This window comes from Scyliorhinus torazame, chromosome 16, assembly GCF_047496885.1.
Source record: "Scyliorhinus torazame isolate Kashiwa2021f chromosome 16, sScyTor2.1, whole genome shotgun sequence".
Classification (NCBI taxonomy): Eukaryota; Metazoa; Chordata; class Chondrichthyes; order Carcharhiniformes; family Scyliorhinidae; genus Scyliorhinus; species Scyliorhinus torazame.
In genome coordinates this window covers 100,310,649-100,333,257 of record NC_092722.1, presented here as the reverse complement: position 1 = coordinate 100,333,257, position 22,609 = coordinate 100,310,649, and the positions used below count along the sequence as shown (strand labels likewise).

The 22,609-nt window shown below is 48.7% G+C and overlaps 1 long non-coding RNA gene across 1 annotated transcript in view; it reads left to right on the top strand.

Annotated features, from left to right (window-relative positions):
• Positions 1-4,027: 4,027 nt before the first annotated feature.
• LOC140392395 (uncharacterized) overlaps positions 4,028-22,609 on the top strand; it is a 94,353-nt gene continuing 75,771 nt past the window's right edge. Inside the window, exon 1 of the long non-coding RNA XR_011935328.1 lies at positions 4,028-4,187. This is a non-coding gene — a long non-coding RNA (uncharacterized lncRNA). The remainder of the gene's footprint in view (positions 4,188-22,609) is intronic.

Here is a 22,609-nt window from a genome sequence, read left to right as displayed (position 1 = left end):
ACCTCGCTGTGGCACTGTTTAGCACTGATTCTCAAGGTCATCGCCAATCGGGTCAGGTCTGCTCTGGAGTCGGTGATCCACCCTGACCAGACCTGTGCTGTACCCGGCAGGAAGATCTCTGATAGCCTCGCACTACTCAGGGATACGATCGCCTACGTGCAGGACAGGAGGGTGGCCACCTGCCTCATCAGCCTTGACCAGGAGAAGGCTTTTGACAGAATATCACACACCTACATGATGGATGTGCTCTCCAAAATGGGGTTTGGGGAGGGAATTCGCAATTGGATCAAACTGCTCTACACAAACATCTATAGCGCAGTCTCAATCAATGGGTGGGAATCAGAAAAGTTCCAGATCAAATCCGGAGTCAGGCAGGGCTGCCCTCTCTCCTCTGCCCTTTTTGTGTGCTGCATAGAACCTTTTGCCGAATCCATCAGGAAGGATCCGAGTATAAGAGGAGTGACGATCCCAGGCAGTGGAGGCACGCAAGTCAAGGCCTCCCTGTACATGGACGACGATGCCGTCTTCTGCTCGGATCCTGCGTCTGTACGCAGGCTCTTGACCACCTGCGACCAGTTTGAACTGGCCTTGGGAGCCAAGGTAAACTGTGGCAAGAACGAGGCCATGTTCTTTGGGAACTGGGCCGACCGGTCCTTTGTCCCCTTCACTGTCAGGTCAGATTACCTGAAGGTGCTGGGGATATGGTTCGGAGCTGCTGGGGCGTGCACCAAAACCTGGGAGGAGCGCATAGCAAAGGCAAGGCAGAAACTGGGCTGGTGGGAGCAACGCTCCCTCTCCATTGCGGGCAAAACCCTGGTTATCAGGTGTGTCCCCGGTGTTACGAAGGATGGGCCTGGCCTCATTGCCGCGGAACGCTCCAAGTAGTTGGACCGTACCGTACCACCTGTCCTTCGTGGAAAAGTTTTTGAAGAAAAACACCTTTGACCACAAGGCAATGAAGCAGTGGTCAGCACGTAATGTCTTCGAGGCCCTCAGGGAAAAGGAGACCGTGGAGGACGTTGGATGGTTCCCTGAGCAGACTGCCAGAGTCATCTGGCAGAACGCCTCATCACCAGAACTTTCAAACAAGCACCAAGACCTAGCTTGGCTGGTGGTGAGAAGGGCCCTCCCTGTCAGATTCTTCATGCACACCCGAAGGCTCTGCGCCAATGCACGCTGCCCTTGGAGTGGCTGTGGGGGAAATGAGACGGTCACACACCTCCTTGTGGAATGTGTCTTTGCAAAGAAGGTCTGGAGAGAGATGCAGTGGTATTTGTGAAGGTTTATCCCGAACAGATCTGTGACACAGGACTCTGTGCTCTACGGACTGTTTCCAGGTACACGCACCGAGACAAATATCAACTGCTGCTGGAAGGTCATCAACTCGGTGAAAGACGCTCTTTGGTCTGCCCGAAACTTGCTGATCTTCCAGTGTTGCAGACTGGCATATTCCAAGGTCCAGGACTACGTGCTGAGGGACGCACTCAAGCTTGGGGCAGCTGCCGCCAAGGCGCAATGGGGAAAGACCACGGTGTAAGGTCTTTCCAGCAAATGTACACCGAGGGGCGGGTAACAGTGTAAACCCCCCTCGGTCTGGGCCACCAACACTCCAATGTATAAAACAAACATGACAATGTAAATATTTAAGAAGGAATTGTAATGTAAAGAGTGATATGTGTATTATAATATCAAAATTGAATGGAAGAAAGTCAAGGCAATGTGTAGCTCTGACGGAAATGTACAGTCAAGACAATTCGAAATGCTCTGTAATGCTTATGATAAATTTTATGAATAAAGTATATTTTTTTAATTAAAAAAAAACTGGTTCTCACAAACATGGAACAGGCGTAACAGCACCTCAGGGTCTCTCAGGCAATCGGGGGCCCCTAGATGCTTGGGGCACTGTCAGGCTGACTGTGCCAGGGATTGGGCCTGGAGGTGCTCTGCCCTTATGAGGTGGGGTGAGGGGGCTTGAGAGAACCCCCTAACAAGTAAATTCGGGGGTTCCTGAGGCAACAGTGGGGGGGGGGGGGGGGGGGGTTGAGAGATCGGGGCGGCATTTAAAAATGGCATCCCGATCCCGTCCTGTACTGAGGAGCTCAGCTCAGCACAGCAGTGCAGGAAATTAAGTGAGGCCTCGACAGAGCTAAACGCACCCAAAACAGGACTTTTTTTTAACCATTAAATAGCTGTTTTCAAGAAGCATTTAAATATAGCACTTGGGGTGAAGGGGATCAAAGGATATGGGGGGGGGGGGGGGGGGGAAGAAGACGGGGTCAGTGGGGAGCAGGTTCCTGAGGAGCATAAACACCAGCATGGAGATGGGCCGAATGGCTGCAAGGTGCTGTAAATACTGTGTGGTTTTCTGTGCAATGTCTGGGCAGCAATATAAAACCATGCTGTAAAGAAGAAGAACATTTTACAAAGTTGCTGCCATTAAAGCTTTTCATTTAAAATCAAATGAAATTGACACTTCACGAAAACAATTATCAACTCCCTAATGATGTTTTATTAAGTATCACTGTTTGGAACATTCCAGAATGACAAGAAAATAAATATCCCCACGAAAACATCACGTCGACGGGCTCGGGGACATTTGAAGCCGAATTTAATCCGGATGACGAGAGGAGCCGCCACATATCAAACTTTGGAGGGTTTCGGCCCATTACTCACTTTATTCCGGAGGGAGAATCCGAGGAAAGAGGAGCGGCCCCGGCACAGCGGAGAGTGAGAGAGAGGCGGATGAGCGGGAGCACGGAGCAGGCTCCAATTTCAAACCCGGGAGACAGTTGGAGCCGGTCACAGGGCTCGCGCGCTGGAGGTGCCCCGGGGACACTGGAAGGCTCAGGGCTCCACATAACAGGGCGAATATTGTCGATGAAGAGCGGCTCAGAAACAACTCGGAAAAGATATTGGGAGGCTCAAGGAAATACAGTTAGGGATCTTTTCTGCAGAAATTGACGCTCCAATGCCAAACTCGGAAAATCACAATGCTCTCCTCCAAAAAGAAACATGCAATACAGCATCTGAGCAAAGCTGCTGGATTAGGAGACAGCGGGACCTCCTTGGACACATTTTCCAGAGGAATATTCCTGGGTATGGCACATCAATGGTATCACTGGCACCGTTTCAATAAGGCAACACCAATTTGTGTTTTCTGTGTATTACCATCCCAGATCAGACCCCAACAGTGGCTAGAATACTGGACCAATACCCCAATATTTTACTTTATGTATAAGACTGCGGAAAGAATAATTCGCACCGAGAGTGATTGCATGAAGAAATAGGGTTTTGGTATTTTTAATCAACTTTATTATGACTATAATATTGAACGTTTTAACTAAACATCCAAAAAGAATAGCTTACCATATAGAATAAATACTACTACTCAATTTCCCATTAAACAACAAGAAAATAAATATGCAGCACCTAATCTACCTCACTGTGGGAGAATTGTGGACTCAGTATCAGGCAGATCAAAATTCAACTCCCCTCTTCAAGGTTTTCTTAAAAAAACTGCCGCTCTGAAGATTTTCAAAATATCTCTCTAATGCTTTTCAAAATGTCTCTCTGCATTCCTTGGCTCCTGGCGCCAATGACCTCATTGCCCCAAACTGAAAAACAAATTATCTCTGCAGGCTGCAAAGCACAGTAACCCCCCAGGGACTTTCCCAGTCAAACCACAGTCCCTTAGCCCAGACTGAAAATCACATGCCTTTGTCAATTTCACCTTCTGGCTGCTAAAAGCACCAAGGCCCTGCAAAACAGGATTTTCTTTTTTTTAAAACATGACCACTGCAGTCAAACACACTCTTACCCCAGGCTTTTAACCCTTAAATTGTCCAATACTTCGAATCCAATATTCCTAGTCATCCAGTTGTCGCATGTGGAAAGAAGCAGTCAGAGATAGATTTGCACAGACTGGAAGACTTACATCTATCAAATCCTGAACATGGCCACAGATTGAGAGACTACAAACAGATCCTCATAATCTAAGTAGTTTACTGCCTCTTCATCTGCTCTACCTATTTCTACAACATCTGTGGATCGGTTATTGGAAGAAAGATTTCCAAGACTCCAACATTCTGACCTCTACAAGACAAGGACTGGTCTGACATTGTCACTACAGATAAAGGAAAAGGGACATCTCAGTATACTTGCAAGATCACACTGTCTATAAGCCTACAGTAAGTACCAATCTCTTGGTGACATTCAATCACAAAGAGGAATATAGCACAGGGGTAAACCGAGTAGCACTGAAATCCATTCATCAGTCAGTATTGTTTAACTAATTCCAGAATAGCCCATCTGTTCCTGATTACACCAGATTACTCGGGTTTCAAAAAATATATTTTATGTCTTCAGGGGGTGTTCTTGCCAATGCAGCTGTACCTTGAACTTCACCACGGGAGAGGGCAAATCATTAGTTGGATGTTGAGGGGTTTGCTGGTAGGCATCCCCCAAAAAACAAATTGGATTGGATGCTTTTAAAGGAGGACCAGTCCAAATACATATGGGGCTAGATTCTCCATCGGCGGGATTCTCCGTTTCATCGGCAGCGCATTCAAGCCTGCGGTTTCCCAATAGCATGGGGGTGCCCACAATGGGAAACCCCATTAACCTGCTGCTGGGATGGAGGATCCAGCTGCGGGCGGGGGCGCCCCGCACCAGAAAACGGGTGCAGTGGAACGGAGAATTCCACCCATGAGCTTTCAGGATATCCATGGTTTTCCTGAGCTGGATGCCAGCCTGGGACATTCTTGCGAGATTCACCTCCACAGTTTGTTTCTGGTTTCTAGATAGCACTGCAAGATCAGTGATGGGGACAGCCCTGCCTTCAGCCCTTCTTTACCTGACCTCAGGAGCTGTGACGTTTTGGGGAAGAAAATTAAAATTCAGAAATACTGCACATGCTGTTAAAACAAGGATTTATTCTCCTTCTAAACTTATGTATGATGCCTTAAGTGGATAAAATGCACGATGCAATTTTCAATATGCTACAGAACCATTCCTATATCCTATCTTTGTTCAAGGCCACTTATTATTTGGAATACCTACACTGGGAAGAATAATCTTTCTTGAAGGTATTCAGGAATAATGTGATTGAACAAACACCTTTAATGTGTTACTGTAAGGTTTTTGAAAGAAATTGTGTTGATACATTTAAATGATTGAAAACCAATGAGAAAGGGACAAAACTCCTCAGGCTGGTAGAGATAAAAATTGACTATAGACAGGTAACCAATCTTAAAAATCAGCAAGTTACATGGCAGAGAAATGCATCTGGAAATGGAAAGATAAATGAAAAGATAGCAATTATGTGATAACTAGCATTAGTCTTAGAATACGTTAAGCCGGGACAAATTGCTTCAGGACACATTTTAACTTAAAGTCAAATGAGATGCACCCCAAAAAAATCAACAGGAATTAAAGTAACTGGTTTTATCGACACAACCTGCTGAATTCAGATGAAATTCATCAGCATCTTTTAAGACCTACATTAACTCATTGCATAAAAGTGGTAATATCAAAATACATCTGTCAGGGAACTTGAGAAACACAGGCACATATAGCTCAGAAAGAAGCTGTCTGATCAACCTTGTCTATGCCAACTCTCTGCTCCAGGAATCAAAATGAATCCCATATTCTGTCTGTCTCTATTGTTCCCTTTCTCCTTCTGCTTCAAATATCACAGAATTGTTATGTACAGGACATTCAGCCCATTTTGGCTGCACAAGCTTTCTGAACAATTCACTTGTTGCCATTCTCCTGTCTTCTCCCTGCACATTCTTCCGCGGCAAATAATATTCTAATTCCCTGTAACGACCCGCTGGGCTAGTGCGCGGTCAGTTCCAGCCCCAATTGAGCGGTAGTCACAACACAATTGAAAGATTCTTAAGAGAACCACCCAAAGTCTTTGGCCCTTGACTGCCCAATAACAACAGTCACCAGGTTTGTAACTTTAAACACAATTAAGTTTATTAACAACCATAACTACAATTAAATATGCAGCAAATATAATAGGTTAACTATTATGTCATTCCTAACCCCCCAATTTAAACTCGTCCCACCCTCTATACACACACAAGACAGACAAACACCAAGGGGAGAGGGGTGTAAAAGAATAAGTAAAATAAAAAGATAAGAGCCTTTGTTTCAGATGGTTGTTTCTAGCACACCTTCCTTCACTTTAGGGTTTCAGATTTCTGATTCCAGTCTGTAATGGATTTCACTGTAGATTCATTCAGGTCTCTGCAGTTTCAGAAATACAGCAGCTTTTCTGGAAAAAACATGAGAGAGAGAGAGAGAGCAGGTAGTTTCCCCTGAGTGTCTAGGATTCAACTCTGCTTTCCCTCGGTCTTTGGAAATCATCCCACTCAGGCAGGATCCAATCACCACCAGTTACTGCGCAGAATACAGCTTTTTGGCCAATTCACGGCCATCAGCCAACCGACCAATCCAAGTCTCAGGTGCCACAAAGTCTGAGTTCTCCTTTTTGAACACTATCACCAAATACTATGTTGCAACTTCTTGAATTCCTCATTCTCTCTGCTGCTTGACTTAAAGATACATGTCCATTAAGCATTCATGGATCAACATGATAATGGTAAAAATAAAGAAAGGGGAGATAAGGGAATCAACAGGAAGGAGCCTTACAATGCCTCAATTGAACCTGCCTCCACCACATTCTCAGACAGTGTATCCTAGACTTAATCACTCGCTGCATGAAAATGCTTTCCTCATATTGTTTTTGCTTTTTTTGCAAATTATAGTACAACTGTGCACGCTTGTCCTCAATTGCTTCATTTTAAAAAGTATTTTTATTAGAACTTTTTCATATTAATCAAAACAACCCGAAACAATCAAAGAGAAATGCACAATAGAAGAGAAAAGAACAAAAAAGCAAAAGCATACACAACACCTGATTACCTTTAACACAAAAACTAACCTAATCCCCCAATGCCCAACAGCTGACAGTGACTAACTCCTTAAACAGGAAATGGTTGCCATTTAAGGTAGAACTTCTCCAGCGACCCACAGGTGGTAAACCTGACCTTATCCAAATGCAGAAATAACATGAGGTCGCCCAGCCAAGCCGAGGCACGAGGCGAAGTGGACGACCTCCAACCCAAGCATAATTCGCCTCCAGATTATCAACGAGGCAAAGGCAAGGACATTTGTCTTCATCCCGGATAATCTGACACCCCAAATATGGCCATGAGCGGACATAGATCTAAATCTACAGAGTATCTCTGACATGGTGTGAAAGGAAGAAGCTCAGAAACCTATCAACTTGGGACCGGGCCAGAACATAGCCAGCACTAACCCTTCATGAACGGGAATAGTTTCTTCCTATCTACTCTGTATTTTGGATATGATATTGGCTGAATAACAGGAAACAAGAATAGTGGTCAAATAATGGTTTCAGGTTGGAGGAAGGTTTGTAGTAGAGTTCCCAAGTGGTCAGTGTTGGGATCCTTATTTTTCAAGATATGAATTAATGATCTAGACATTGGTGTACAGGGCACAATTTCAAAATTTGCAGATGGTACAAAACTTGGAAGCATTGTGAATAGTGAGAATGTCTTCAAAAGGACATAGAGAAGTTGGTGGAATGAACAGACAGGTGGCAGATGAAGTTCAATGTGGGGGAAATGGAAAGTAGTTCATTTTGATTGAAGGACATGGCGAGACAATATAAAATAAAGGGTGCAACTATGAAGGGGGTGCAGGAGCAGAGTCCAGGATGTGCATGTGGATAAGTCAATGAGGATGGCTGGACAGGTTGAGAGGGCAGTTAATAAAGCCTACAGTATCCTAGACTTTATTAATAAGGACATGGAGTCCAAGAGCAAGGAGACTATGTTGAACTTGTATAAGACATTATTTCGATCTCAGCTGGAGTATTGAATCCAGAAGGCATTGAAGAGAGTGCAGAAAAGATACATAAGAATCAGGGATGAGGAACCTCACTCCTCAGCCATAATTTTAACTTGATTAAAATTGTCAGGGACTCTCCAACCAGAGGAAATGGCTTTTCCCTTTTAATTCTAGCATTGCTGGGAGTTTCTGGGTTCAAGTTCCACTCCAGAGACTTGATAATAAGACCCAGACTGACGCCTCAGTGCTGTAATGAGGGAATGCTGCTCTGTCATAGATCCCATCTTCAGGTGAGATGTTAAACTGAGGCCCCATCTGCTCTACCAGCTTGACCTAAAAGATCCCATGGCACTATCTGAAGAACAGCGGAGCTTTCCAAGGCCAATATTTATCACTCAATTAACATGGATAAAACAGAGGGCGCGATCTGACAGCTGTGTCACACTGGGCGTGAATCTGAGCGAGCCGGGTAGATCACAGGGGCATCCGAAATCAGAAACTACGCTGGGCGGCAATCGGTTTCCGATCGAACCGGCCCGCTCCGTTGATGAGATCCGGATCCCGTGACATGGCGAGAAACCAAATCACCAAATCAGGCCAATCTCCATCCCATTAACGGCAAGGACTCCCTATCGAACAGCCTCTCATTATCTAACCAGCTCCCAGTGAGTGGTCTCGCTGGTGCCCTTTGGCACACATATTTAAAAATGTGAAGCTAGCACAATGGCTGCTGAGAGGATCGGAGGAGGCGAGTAACCATGTTGGAAATTGGGCAATCAGACTAGAGGCACCAGGGCTGCGCCCTTGTGCTCGGGACGGGGAGACCCCAGGGGGAAACGTGCTCTGTCATGGGGGTCAGTATCCATCGGTGTGGGTTCACCCCTAGGCTGGGGGGTGAGGGGCTCAGCGCTCGCAGGTCTGACATGCTGCCCAACAGAATCATTTAGACCCATAACAGGGGCACCTTTAGCTGCTGACTGTCCGTCCCACTGAATGCCCCCAGGGCAGAGCCCCTTCCGTGGTAATATGGTGCAAGTCTTAAGTCTTTAAGGGCAGCACGGTAGCCTTGTGGATAGCACAATTGCTTCACAGCTCCAGGGTCCCAGGTTCGATTCCGGCTTGGGTCACTGTCTGTGCGGAGTCTGCACATCCTCCCCGTGTGTGCGTGGGTTTCCTCCCACAGTCCAAAGATGTGCAGGTTAGGTGGATTGGCCATGATAAATTGCCCTTAGTGTCCAAAATTACCCTTAGTGTTGGGTGGGGTTACTGGGTTATGGGGATAGGGTGGCGGTGTTGACCTTGGGTAGGGTGCTCTCTCCAAGAGCCGGTGCAGACTCGATGGGCCGAATGGCCTCCTTCTGCACTGTAAATTCTATGAGAAGTCACTTTAACTCCCACTGACCATGGCGGCCTTTGGCCGCACAGCTGAAGGCTATAGTTAATAGAGAATTGGCAATGTTAGTAACGTGAGGACTTCGCAGCTGCAGGTTGTGTTTGCTCCTGCTTGTGGCTGCAAATGCCTGGAGGCTGCTGTTGCTGGTTCCTTCCTTTTCTGTAGCTGAAAAGAAGGACAATTTTTTCTAAGATACCTGGGTCCTGGGACACCGGGCTCAGGGGGACGTATGAGTCCTGCAGGCTATCCGGTTTGAGGCAAGAAGACGCTGCGGGACCTTGTACGCGACATTGATCCAAATTGTCCAGATGACACCGTTGAAGAAATGCTTTCGCAGATTGCTGAATTTCTTGTTGCTGGGGTGGTGAATGCTGCATGTAACTGGCACGTCACTCCCGTGGTCAAACATGCTGGAAGTCAGGAATTCAACTGCACCTTGAGCACCAGTGGAATATGTGGATGCCAGGATTTGGTTCCGGAGAGATTGGGCCACGTGGAAGGTCCTGCCCAGCTGAGGCTCCTGGATGAAGAATGGCACTGATACATAGATGTCATAGAATTTACAGTGCAGAAGGAGGTCATTCGGCCCATCGAGTCTGCACCGGCTCTTGGAAAGAGCACCCTACCCAAGGTCCACAACTCCACCCTATCCCCATAACCCAGTAACCCCACCCAACACTAAGGGCAATTTTGGACACTAAGGGCAATTTATCATGGCCAATCCACCTAACCTGCATATCTTTGGACTGTGGGAGGAAACCGGAGCACTCGGAGGAAACCCACGAACACACGGGGAGGATGTGCAGACTCCGCACAGACAGTGACCCAAGCCGGAATCGAACCTGGGACCCTGGAGCTGTGAAGCAATTGTGCTATCCACGATGCTACCGTGCTGCCCGTACAATGCTACTGTGCTGCCCGTTAAGTGGAACAAGTAACATTGATAGGCAGATTATTTCTATGACAAAGTTCTCAAACTTATTTTCTGTTTCTGTTGAGGAATCTGTGAGGGGCGATATTTTTTTGTGAAAATGAGCTGCTATAGCTTTGTACTGGTACCAATATGGAATGGAAAGGTTTCCTTGTTGTGGGCGGCATGGTAGCACAGTGATCAGCATTGTTGCTTCACAGCACCAGGGTCCCAGGTTCAATTCCCGGCTTGGGTCATTGTCTGTGCAGAGTCTGCACGTTCTCACCGCGTCAGCGTGGGTTTCCTCCAGGCACTCCGGTTTTCTTCCACAATTCCCGAAAGACGTGCTTGTTAGGTGAATTGGAAATTCTATATTCTCCCTCCATGTACCCAAACAGGCACTGGAATGTGGCAACTAGGGGATTTTCACAATAACTTCATTGCAGTGTTAATATAAGCCTACTTGTGACAATAATAAAGATTATTATTAATGGTGAGTGTGATATATGGAATACTACATAGTTGATTTTCAAATCTTTGTTATTGTTGACAATTTAATAAACAAAATATTCCGAAGTGGCTGTGCAAGGTGTGTCTGTTGACTGCTCCAGCTTTGACTGCACAGTGCCTGCAAGCCTAGATTTGTGTTTGTTGCTGCCTCCTCTGCTTCTGTGGCATGCATTCAGGCAATGGGAGGCTGTAAGTAGGCCTACCACCAATCTGAAGGAGAGGAAGAGGTTCTCTCTCACTCTCCTGTGCTTTATGTGAGTGTGGTTGTCAGGTAATGATTGTTCTTGCCTTGAGAGTCTGCGACTGGGAACTGCCACAGTGGGAGAGAAAGGAGCAGTGACTCACATGCTTCTTGCAGCTACCTGGAGGTTGTGTGTCTGTTCACTGCTGCCTCTGCTGCTTCTGTGACCTGGAGCCAGGCAATGGGGAGATTGGCTGGCCTACTACCAGTCTGAGGAAGGAAAGGGGTGCTCTCTCACTCTTCTGCTATGCTCTGTGTTAGAGTGACTTTCAGGTAATGATTGTTCCTGTCTTGAGAATCTGCTGCGGGAGGAGAGAGAGATTAGTGCCTGACTGATGTTGCTGCTACTTGGAATCTGTGTGTCTGCTTGCAACCTCCTCTTTTGCTTCTATTGTCGAAAAGGAGGAAGGGGGGAGGATGACATGTAGCTAAATAGCTGTGCTGATGAAGGGGAAGGATGGTGGCTGATTCAACTGAGCAGCTTGCTGAAGGTCTGAAGAACTGCTTTGCAGCTTGCTGGTTCTTTTATTGTACTGCTGACTGTTCAATGTTTCATGTCTGGAAGCCATATGTTGGTTGCTTCCACCTCTTTTACTTCTGTAGCCTGGACCAAGGACGAGGTGGAGTTGGTGACCAGACACTGATACTACAGGAGGGGAAGGGTGGAAGCCCACATCATCTGAGCAACTTGTTGGCTGTAAAGGAATTCTTTTGAAGACTGTGGGTGTCTTTATTGTGCTAGTGACTGTTTACTGTTTCAGGTTTGGAGGCCATGCAAATTGCAGGTGCCTTTTTGTACTGTTGCTTGTTCATGTTTAGTGTTCAGAAGCCGCATAATGGCTACTGCACTGTTGCTGTTTACTGTTCAATGCCTGGAGGCTGTTGGCTTGCTTGCTGAAATCTCTTTTGCTGCTGTGACCTGGAGTCCGGAGCCAGTGCTGGAGAGGGGGAGGGGTTGCTCTTTCGCTCTTTCCCCAAGCTCTGTGTCATAAGAACATAAGAACTAGGAGCAGGAGTAGGCCATCTGGCCCCTCGAGCCTGCTCCACCATTCAATGAGATCATGGCTGATCTTTTGTGGACTCAGCTCCATTTTCCGGCCCGAACATCATAACCCTTAATCCCTTTATTCTTCAAAAAACTATCTATCTTTATCTTAAAAACATTTAATGAAAGAGCCTCTACTGCTTCACTGGGCAAGGAATTCCATAGATTTACAACCCTTTGGGTGAAGAAGTTCCTCCTAAACTCAGTCCTAAATCTACTTCCCCTTATTTTGAGGCTATGCCCCCTAGTTCTGCTTTCACCCGCCAGTGGAAACAACCTGCCCGCATCTATCCTATCTATTCCCTTCATAATCTTATATGTTTCTATAAGATTCCCCCCTCATCCTTCTAAATTCCAACGCGTACAGTCCCAGTCTACTCAACCTCTCCTCGTAATCCAACCCCTTCAGCTCTGGGATTAACCTAGTGAATCTCCAGTGTCGGTGTGACTTTTCTGGTGTTGCGTTTTGCTAATCCCTGAGCAACCCTCCATTAATGCTGGTCTACTGCTGGAGCTGTGGGGGTGGGGGTGATTCTGGTACTGTTGACTGTTTCCTGTTTGAAGCCTGGAGGCTGTGTGTTTGTCTGCTCCAGCCCCTTTTGCCTGTGGCAGACGTCCCGGAAGGGGTGCCGCTTTTGCCTGTAGTAGACATCCCGAAAGGGGTGCTTTCTCATTCTTCCACCATGCTGGACGTCAGTGCGGCTTCCAGTGAATTGTTGCATTATCCCCAGATGACGTTCCACTGATGCAAGTCTAATGCTGGGAGCTATGAGAGGGTAAGAGAGTGACTGGTTGATTCGGATGCTGCTAACTTTATTGCCTGTTTATTATTTAATGTATGGAGGCTGTGTGTTTGTCTGTTGCAGTCCCTTTTGTCTGCAGTGGGAGGCTGGAAAGGGGTGCTTCCTTGCTATTCCACCATGCTCTGCATCAGTGTGACTCTCCGGTTAGTCTGCTAGTTGGAACTGCAGAAGGGGGAGAGAGCGGCGGGTTGATTCGGACACTGATAACTTCTTTGTACCGTTGATTGCTTCATGGTAAATGGTATTTGTTTTCTTTGTGTAATTACATTGTGTGGCTTTGTGTTGGTACTGCTATTTAGTGGTGAACAGGTGCCTGTGTATATGGTGCGTTCCTTGTCCGTTTATGGTTAATGTGATATGTGGACTGTTAAGTTGTTTTCTTTTATGATATTGTTGGCCATTAATAAATAAAATATTCCCAAGTGGATTCCATGGGTAGACGTGTCATGTCACAGGTGAGTATTACTCCCTAGCATCCCAATCAGACTATGAGGCCTAGACACTTTGCCTGAACACTGGAGGCATCAACACCACAGGGACAGCAGCCAACAATCAAACCCCCAAGAGAAAGGCTTCAGCACTGGGGGCATCCCCACGACCAGAGTGTGCGTGTGTGGATCGGGGACGGGACCTTTGCGAGGTCCAAGTAATGTTCCCGGCAGGGTCTGGGGTCCGGTGCATAAAGACCCCTGCTGTAGCTGGGGGTGCATGTGCAGGGCGGGTCCAGCCAGCACAACTGGACCATTGAATGGCACCCTGAGAGAAGACAGGAAGCATAAGGGTGGGGAGGCTTGGGGGATTTGAGGGTCCCGGATTGAATCTATAACCGATTGCTTGTCCCTCACCCCCTCCAATTCCTTACAGATATCACAGTATGGATGCTTTATGGAGCCGCAGCAGCTGCCCTGGCAGTAGCAGTGGCAGTCCAGGAGGCCAGAAGCTGGAGACAGCAGGGTCAACTGAATCTCAAGGTGGCAGCTCGCGTGCAGGGGTCCACACCCTGAGAACCTGGCCACCCATCAAGCCAGGAAGGGACCCAGAGGGCGAGTCTAGCAACAATTTAAGGTGTACAGGTGTCGCTGGTCATTTGAAGAGATGTCGGACAACTTGTGTCACAGGAGGCTCTGACTCAACAAGGGTTGTGCAGCACCTGTGCCATATCCTTTTCGATTGGCTCCACATAGAGGAGGACAGTCAAGGGTCTGACATGCCCGGAGGGCCAGGGAGGCCATTATACTTGCCCGCTTCTCATAGGATGTAGCTTCATCCGTCATCTCACCCATTCCCCCACTCAAACCATCTCTCCCTACCATCTCCCTTCCCACTCCCACCATTCCCTGCCCCCCAAATCACCCTGCACCACTCTCCCCGGGTCTGTGTTACATGACTCCAGGTGATGGGCTTGTATCCGCACTTTAAGTGGGTCAATACACGAGGCAGGAGGGTGATGATTACCTGCTGTGAGCTGAACTCTGGAGTTCTTCAATCTATGCCATATTCTGACTCCTGTCTGTCTGCTGACAGGGTACTCAAACCCAGTGCCCACTCAGTGATCCTCAATTTTCTTAGTCTTTCGTGCTCTGCCACTGTGTCTCGGTGTGTCCCCAGGATGTGCATCAGAGGTGGAGGCAGCCTGCTGCTTACTGTGGCCTTTGATGCTCCTGGCGGGTGTCCTCTGGAGGGACTGGGGCCTGAGGGCCCCGGTCGATTTGGTGGTGGCATATGCCTTGTCTTGCCACCCTGTTCCACCTGCTGACCCCATTACGCCCCATTGTCAGGAGGTGGGACTCGGGAAAGCTGGTGACCACTGTTGTCTCTCCGTAGGTCCGTGGTCCGAGGATGAATGTGCTAAATTGGGGGAAGGCTAATTATAACAATATTAGGCGAGAACTGAAGAACATAGATTGGCGGCGGATGTTTGAGGGCAAATCAACATCTGACATGTGGGAGGCTTTCAAGTGTCAGTTGAAAGGAATACAGGACAGGCATGTTCCTGTGAGGAAGAAAGATAAATACGGCAATTTTCGGGAACCTTGGATGACGAGTGATATTGTAGGCCTCGTCAAAAAGAAAAAGGAGGCATTTGTCAGGGCTAAAAGGCTGGGAACAGACGAAGCCTGTGTGGCATATAAGGAAAGTAGGAAGGAACTTAAGAAAGGAGTCAGGAGGACTAGAAGGGGTCATGAAAAGTCATTGGCAAATAGGGTTAAGGAAAATCCCAAGGCTTTTTACACGTACATAAAAAGCAAGAGGGTAGCCAGGGAAAGGGTTGGCCCACTGAAGGATAGGCAAGGGAATCTATGTGCGGAGCCAGAGGAAATGGGCGAGGTACTAAATGAATACTTTGCATCAGTATTCACCAAAGAGAAGGAATTGGTAGATGTTGAGTCTGGAGAAGGGGGTGTAGATAGCCTGGGTCACATTGTGATCCAAAAAGACGAGGTGTTGGGTGTCTTAAAAAATATTAAGGTAGATAAGTCCCCAGGGATCTACCCCAGAATACTGAAGGAGGCTGGAGAGGAAATTGCTGAGGCCTTGACAGAAATCTTTGGATCCTCGCTGTCTTCAGGGGATGCCCCGGAGGACTGGAGAATAGCCAATGTTGTTCCTCTGTTTAAGAAGGGTAGCAAGGATAATCCCGGGAACTACAGGCCGGTGAGCCTTACTTCAGTGGTAGGGAAATTACTGGAGAGAATTCTTCGAGACAGGATCTACTCCCATTTGGAAGCAAATGGACGTATTAGTGAGAGGCAGCACGGTTTTGTGAAGGGGAGGTCGTGTCTCACTAACTTGATAGAGTTTTTCGAGGAGGTCACTAAGATGATTGATGCAGGTAGGGCAGTAGATGTTGTCTATATGGACTTCAGTAAGGCCTTTGACAAGGTCCCTCATGGTAGACTAGTACAAAAGGTGAAGTCACACGGGATCAGGGGTGAACTGGCAAGGTGGATACAGAACTGGCTAGGCCATAGAAGGCAGAGGGTAGCAATGGAGGGATGCTTTTCTAATTGGAGGGCTGTGACCAGTGGTGTTCCACAGGGATCAGTGTTGGGACCTTTGCTGTTTGTAGTATATATAAATGATTTGGAGGAAAATGTAACTGGTCTGATTAGTAAGTTTGCAGACGACACAAAGGTTGGTGGAATTGCGGATAGCGATGAGGACTGTCTGAGGATACAGCAGGATTTAGATTGTCTGGTGACTTGGGCGGAGAGATGGCAGATGGAGTTTAATCCGGACAAATGTGAGGTAATGCATTTTGGAAGGGCTAATGCAGGTAGGGAATATACAGTGAATGGTAGAACCCTCAAGAGTATTGAAAGTCAAAGAGATCTAGGAGTACAGGTCCACAGGTCATTGAAAGGGGCAACACAGGTGGAGAAGGTAGTCAAGAAGGCATACGGCATGCTTGCCTTCATTGGCCGGGGCATTGAGTATAAGAATTGGCAAGTCATGTTGCAGCTGTATAGAACCTTAGTTAGGCCACACTTGGAGTATAGTGTTCAATTCTGGTCGCCACACTACCAGAAGGATGTGGAGGCTTTAGAGAGGGTGCAGAAGAGATTTACCAGAATGTTGTCTGGTATGGAGGGCATAAGCTATGAGGAGCGATTGAATAAACTCGGTTTGTTCTCACTGGAACGAAGGAGGTTGAGGGGCGACCTGATAGAGGTATACAAAATTATGAGGGGCATAGACAGAGTGGGTAGTCAGAGGCTTTTCCCCAGGGTAGAGGGGTCAATTACTAGGGGGCATAGGTTTAAGGTGAGAGGGGCAAGGTTTAGAGTAGATGTACGAGGCAAGTTTTTTACGCAGAGGGTAGTGGGTGCCTGGAACTCGCTACCGGAGGAGGTAGTGGAAGCAGGGACGATAGGGACATTTAAGGGGCATCTTGACAAATATATGAATAGGATGGGAATAGAAGGATACGGACCCAGGAAGTGTAGAAGATTGTAGTTTAGTCGGGCAGTATGGTCGGCACGGGCTTGGAGGGCCGAAGGGCCTGTTCCTGTGCTGTACATTTCTTTGTTCTTTGTTCTTTGTGGGGCACCTCCGGGTCGTCCTAGCCATCACCATTGGACAGAAGGGCAACTGGATTGAGCTCCAGAGGCCCTTGCATCATCTGGCTCTGCCAGCCCTGGAAGATCCCCATTGTCTACACCATGATGTCGATGCCCTCAGCGATGCCCCCCTGTTACCGTGCCACAATCTGCAGTGCCTCACTGATGTCCGCCTGCGTCTGGAACATGCCCCACAGCGCCAGGCAATTCCCACCTCGTCAAATCCACCTGCATCTAGGACACATTCCCCTGTGACTGGGACATGCTCTGCAGCGCCTCAGCAAGGTCCACCTGTGACTGGGACATGGTCTGGAGCACCTCGGGAATGCCAACCTAACACTGAGACATGTTCTGCAACGCCTCAGATTAGCCCTCCATGCTCTGCCGCTACATCTAGGTGCGTTCCCAGGATGCACATCAGAGTTGGAGGCAGCCTGCCACGTCCTGTGGCCTTTAATGCCCCTGGCAGGCATCCTCTGGAGGACCGGGGGCCGGTGTGCCCTGGCCAACTTGTCGGTGGTACATGCCTCACCGTGCTGCCCTATTCTGCCCACTGACCCCGAGACGCACCACTGTCAGGAGCCTTACAACACCAGGTTAAAGTCCAACAGGTTTGTTTTGATGTCACTAGCTTTCGGAGTGCTGCTCCTTCCTCAGGTGAATGAAGAGGTATGTTCCAGAAACATATATATAGACAGATTCAAAGATGCCAGACAATGCTTGGAATACGAGCACTAGCAGGTGATTAAATCTTTACAAATCCAGAGATGGGGTAACCCCAGGTTAAAGAGGTGTGAATTGTATCAAGTCAGGACGGTTGGTAGGATTTTGCAGGCCAGATGGTGGGGGATGAATGTAATGCGACATGAATCCCACCGTCATGTGGGCCCTATGCACCACTTTAAACTGGATGAGGCTTAACCTCATACACATCGAAAACGTGTTCACCCTCCACAAGGACTCTACCCACATCCCGGCCCGCACCTCCCCTCAAAGCTCCTCCTCCCACTTGCGCTTAATCTCCTCTACCGGAGTGCCCTCTCTCGCTATCAATTCCTTGTATAAATCCGACACCTTCCCCTCCCCTAATTCGTCCTCCGACAACCGCTTATCCTGAAACACTGGAGATGGCAGTCCCGGGAAGGATGGTACTTCTCTCCTCACAAAATCCCTCACTTGCAGGTACCTAAAGCCATTCCCTTTGGGCAACTTATACAATCCCTCCAACTCCTCCAGCCCTGCACATTTCCCCCTCTATATAAGTCCCTAAAATACTCAATTCCCACCTGCTGCCATCCCCAAAACCTCACGTCCAGCCCCGCTGGCACAAACCTATGGTTGTCGCATATCGGCACCCACAATGACATGCCCTCCAGCCCAAAATGTGTCATGCACTGCTCCCACATAGAACGTACAGTGCAGTAGGAGGCCATTCGGCCCCTCGAGTCTGCACCGACCCATTTAAACCGTCACTTCCCCCCTATCCCTGTAACCGACCCACTTAAGCCCTCACTTTCACCCTTTTCCCGTAACCCAATAACCCGTCCTCACCGTTTTGGGCACTAAGGGCAATTTATCATGGCCAATCCACCTAACCTGCACGTCTTTGGACTGTGGGAGGAAACCAGAGCACCTGGAGGAAACCCACACAGACACAGGGAGAACGTAGACTCCTCACAGACATTGACCCAGCAGGGAATCGAACCTGAGACCCTGGCGCTGTGAAACCACAATGCTAGCCACTTGTGCTACCATGCTGCCCACGTCCTTAAAGCCAACACCACTGGGCTAGCAGAGTACCTGGCTAGCGAGAATGGAAGAGGTGCCAACATGAGAGCCCTCAAACCAGTTCCCCTACACAATGCCGTCTCCACCCGCCCCCCCCACCCCCCCAGACCGACCTCTTCTCCACAGCCTATTTCCTCACCTTTGCAGTATTCGCCACCCAATAGCAATTTATAAAATGTGACAACGTCACCACACCCCCTCCACCTCATCCCCTTTCCAGGAACACCTGCCTCACTGGCGGAGCCTTCCTCACCCACACAAACCCCAGCATTATCCCATTAACCTTCCTAAAATGAAATTAAAATCTCTTATTGTCACAAGTAGGCTCCAAATGAAGTTACAGCGAAAAGCCCCTAGTCGCCACATTCCGGCACCTGTTCGGGGAGGCTGGTACGGGAATTGAACCGTGCTGCTGGCCTGCCTTGGTCTGCTTTAAAAGCCAGTGATTTAGCCCTGTGCTAAACCAGCCTCTAAACAGCACTTGGGGACAAAGATAGGGAGGTACTGGAACATAGAAACCTGGGCAGCACCATCATTTTCACCGCCTCCACCTGCCGCAACAGCGGCACCATATCTCGCCTCTTAAAATCCGCCTTCATTCCCTCCACCAAACAAGCTAAATTCAATCTATGTAACTGGGCCCAGCTCCGCGCCACCTGGACTCCTAAATACCTAAAGCGCGTCCTCACCACCCTGAACGGCAACTTTTCTAACCTCCTCTCTTACCCTCTGGCATTGATCGGAAACACATTGCTCTTTACCATACTCCGTTTTTACCCCTATAAAGCCAAGTTCCCCCAACATCTCCATAATCCCACCGGGCCCGAGATATATAATAAATCATCCGCGTGTGGTGAAACCCTATGCTCAGCACCCCATACTCACATCAATCTCTCCAATATGTTCATCACATACTTGGCGGTCTCCGCTCCCTCAATACCCTCAGGCATCCCAACAATACTCAAATTCTGCCTCCTGGGGCAGTTTTCCAGGTCCTCCAATTTCTCCCTTAGCCTCTTCTGGCTATTCAATACCATCCCCAGTTCCATCTCCAGTGAGGCCATGCTCTTGCTCCCCAAGCGACTCCTCCACCTTCTGGATCGCCAAGCCCTGCTCCACTCGCTCAATTGCCACCCTGAGCAGCTCCACCACCATGGCCAAATCCTCCAAACCCTCCCTTCTCTGCTGCTGGAATTTGTTATTCAAAAACTTCACCAGCTGCCCTGTCGACTAGTGGGCAGGCAGCGATGCCCTCTTTCCATCTGCCATCTTTACCTGTGGGACACCACAAAAGCTTTCCTGCTCCAGCTGCTCTCTCTTTCTCATGGCACTTCTCATCCGCTGATCCATACACCAGCATCACCAAAGGGGTATTACCTTCCCGGGCACTCATACACCTTTTGCCCTCAAATACCACACCATTCGGGTGGAGAAGGACCAAAAAATTCCACCTTGAATGGGAACCACCAAATGTGCGACCTCTCACTCCATGGCCGCCATGGTTAGTTGGTTGGCCCTTTTTTAACAGTTGGTGGAGGGGGTACTAACACGGTAGCCAGGTTCGGGATGAACTTCCCGTAATAGTTCACGAGGCCCAGGAAAGAACAGAGTTCCGTCAGTACTCCCGGGACAGGGACCAGTCAGGTGGCCTTCATTTTGTCCTCAATGAATGGGGCATAGGCCATGGCGGTCCACGCGGCAACCAAAAACGTGACCACATCCACGTTGAAAACGCATTTTCTCTGGCAGAGGTAGATGCCTGCTCCTTCGAAACGCCTCAGGACTTCAGCCAAGTTCTATAAATGCTCCTGGTTGGAGGAACCCAGAATCAGGACCATCCAGGTATACCGTCACTCAGGGCAATCTCCACAGGATGTTTTCCATCACTCGTTGGAATATAGCACACGCCAAGGAGACCCCGAAAGGCAACCGGGTATGTTCGTATAGCCTGCAGTGCCTATTTATCGTCATGAAACATCGCAAGCCGGGGTCCAAAAAAAACTGGAGGAATGCATGGCTCATGTATGGTAATGCATGGCCATGGAGTGAGAGGGCAGCACAGTAGCATTGTGGATAGCACAATTGCTTCATAGCTCCACGGTCCCAGGTTCGATTCCGGCTTGGGTCACTGTCTGTGGGAGTCTGCACATCCTCCCCGTGTGTGCGTGGGTTTCCTCTGGGTGCTCCGGTTTCCTCCCACAGTCCAAAGATGTGCAGGTTAGGTGGATTGACCATGATAAATTGCCCTTAGTGTCCAAAATTGCCCTTAGTGTTGGGTGGGGTTACTGGGTTATGGGGATAGGGTGTAGATGTTGACCTTGGGTAGGGTGCTCTTTCCAAGAGCTGGTGCAGACTTGATGGGCCGAATGGCCTCCTTCTGCAATGTAAATTCTATGATGTCCAGCTTTGTGAAGGTTCGACTACCACTGAGTTTTGCATTTGAATCCTCAGTGCGAGGGTCACAGTACACCATCATCTTATAACCACTGCAGAGGCATATAGAGCCATCAGGCATCATCACGGGTATTACCAGGGCTGACCAGTCAGAGAATTGAACAGCTCAGATAATGCCAAAATGTTCCAATCGATCTAATTCGGTGTCCACCTTAGGCCTTAGAGTGTATGGGACCAGTCAGGCGTGGAAGAAGTGCAGCTTCGCCAGTGGGTCAACTCTAATCCAGGCCACTACCCCTGTATGATGCCCAGGCCCTCCTGAAAAACAGTGGGGAATCTCGCCAAGACCCCTTCGGTTCCATGCGGGTACAGAAGGCAAACACGCTGCCAATCCAGGTGGAGGTGCTGCAGCCAGTCACGGCCCTGCAAACTCGTCCAACTTCCGTGTACCACTATCCAGTGGTAGACTTGAGGGTTATTGTCTGCACTTAACCAGGGCTACTGCAATCGCTATAGGCTCCCGGTATATGTAGCAAGCCAGGCAGCGGTGTCCCACATGACTGGACTTTATCGAATGTGAGGCGGCTGACCATGGAGACCATCGCTCCAGTATCGAGCTCCATTTGGATGGGGTGCCCATTCACCTGTAGGGCAACATGGATCGGAGTTGCCCTTGGTGTCGTCACACAGTGCAGCTGCTAGTAGGATGTGTCTTCGTCGACGACACAGTAAGCCCGGCCAAGTGGGCGGGCGGTTGCTCCCGTCCAAAAAGCCGGGGGTTGGGCCCTCACAGGGCCATCTATCACTTTGGTCTCTATGGCCGACTGTTGCAAGCCTGCACCCGACATTTGGGTCCTCTAGGTCGGGGGAGGGTGCACGGTGGCTTTCCGGGCCTCTGTGGCAACAGCCTATGTCCCTGCGGTAATGGTCTCACCAGCAGGGGTCTGTTTCTTCGGGTCATGGAAAAATCGAAAGGCAGTCAGACCAGTGACCTAGATTCAGGACTGCCATGCCCTGGAGCTCCTGGACTCCCTGCTCGGTGCTTTCGCAGAAGATGGCTATCTCCTTTTTTTAAAATTTTCAGTATCCAATTCATTTTTTCTATTAAGGGGCAATTTAGCGTGGCCAATTCATCTACCTTGCACATCTTTGGGTTGTCAGGGCAAACACGGGGAGAATGTGGAAACTCCACACGAATAGTGACCCAGGGCCGGGATCAAACCTGGGACCTTGGTGCCGTGAGTGCTCCCCACTACGCCACCATGCTGCCCTAGGAGATGGCTATCTCGACTGGCCGCTGCAGATCCAGTTGAGTTTCAGCTAAATGTTTTCATTGTGTCACCACGTTCCAGATTCCACAGGCCAAATGGTGTCTCAGGGTCTCATTTAGTGTGACGCCAAACTCACAGGTCTCAGCCAGCTTGCACAGTCATGCCAAGAAGTCATTAGTCAATTCACCCTGGGCCTGGGTGGTGGTATGAAACCTGAACCGCCAAATGATTAGCGGGGGTTTGGGTTGAAATGGTCTCCCACAAGGGCCACTAAGGGTGCAAATGACCACATATCTGGCACATCCAGGTTGG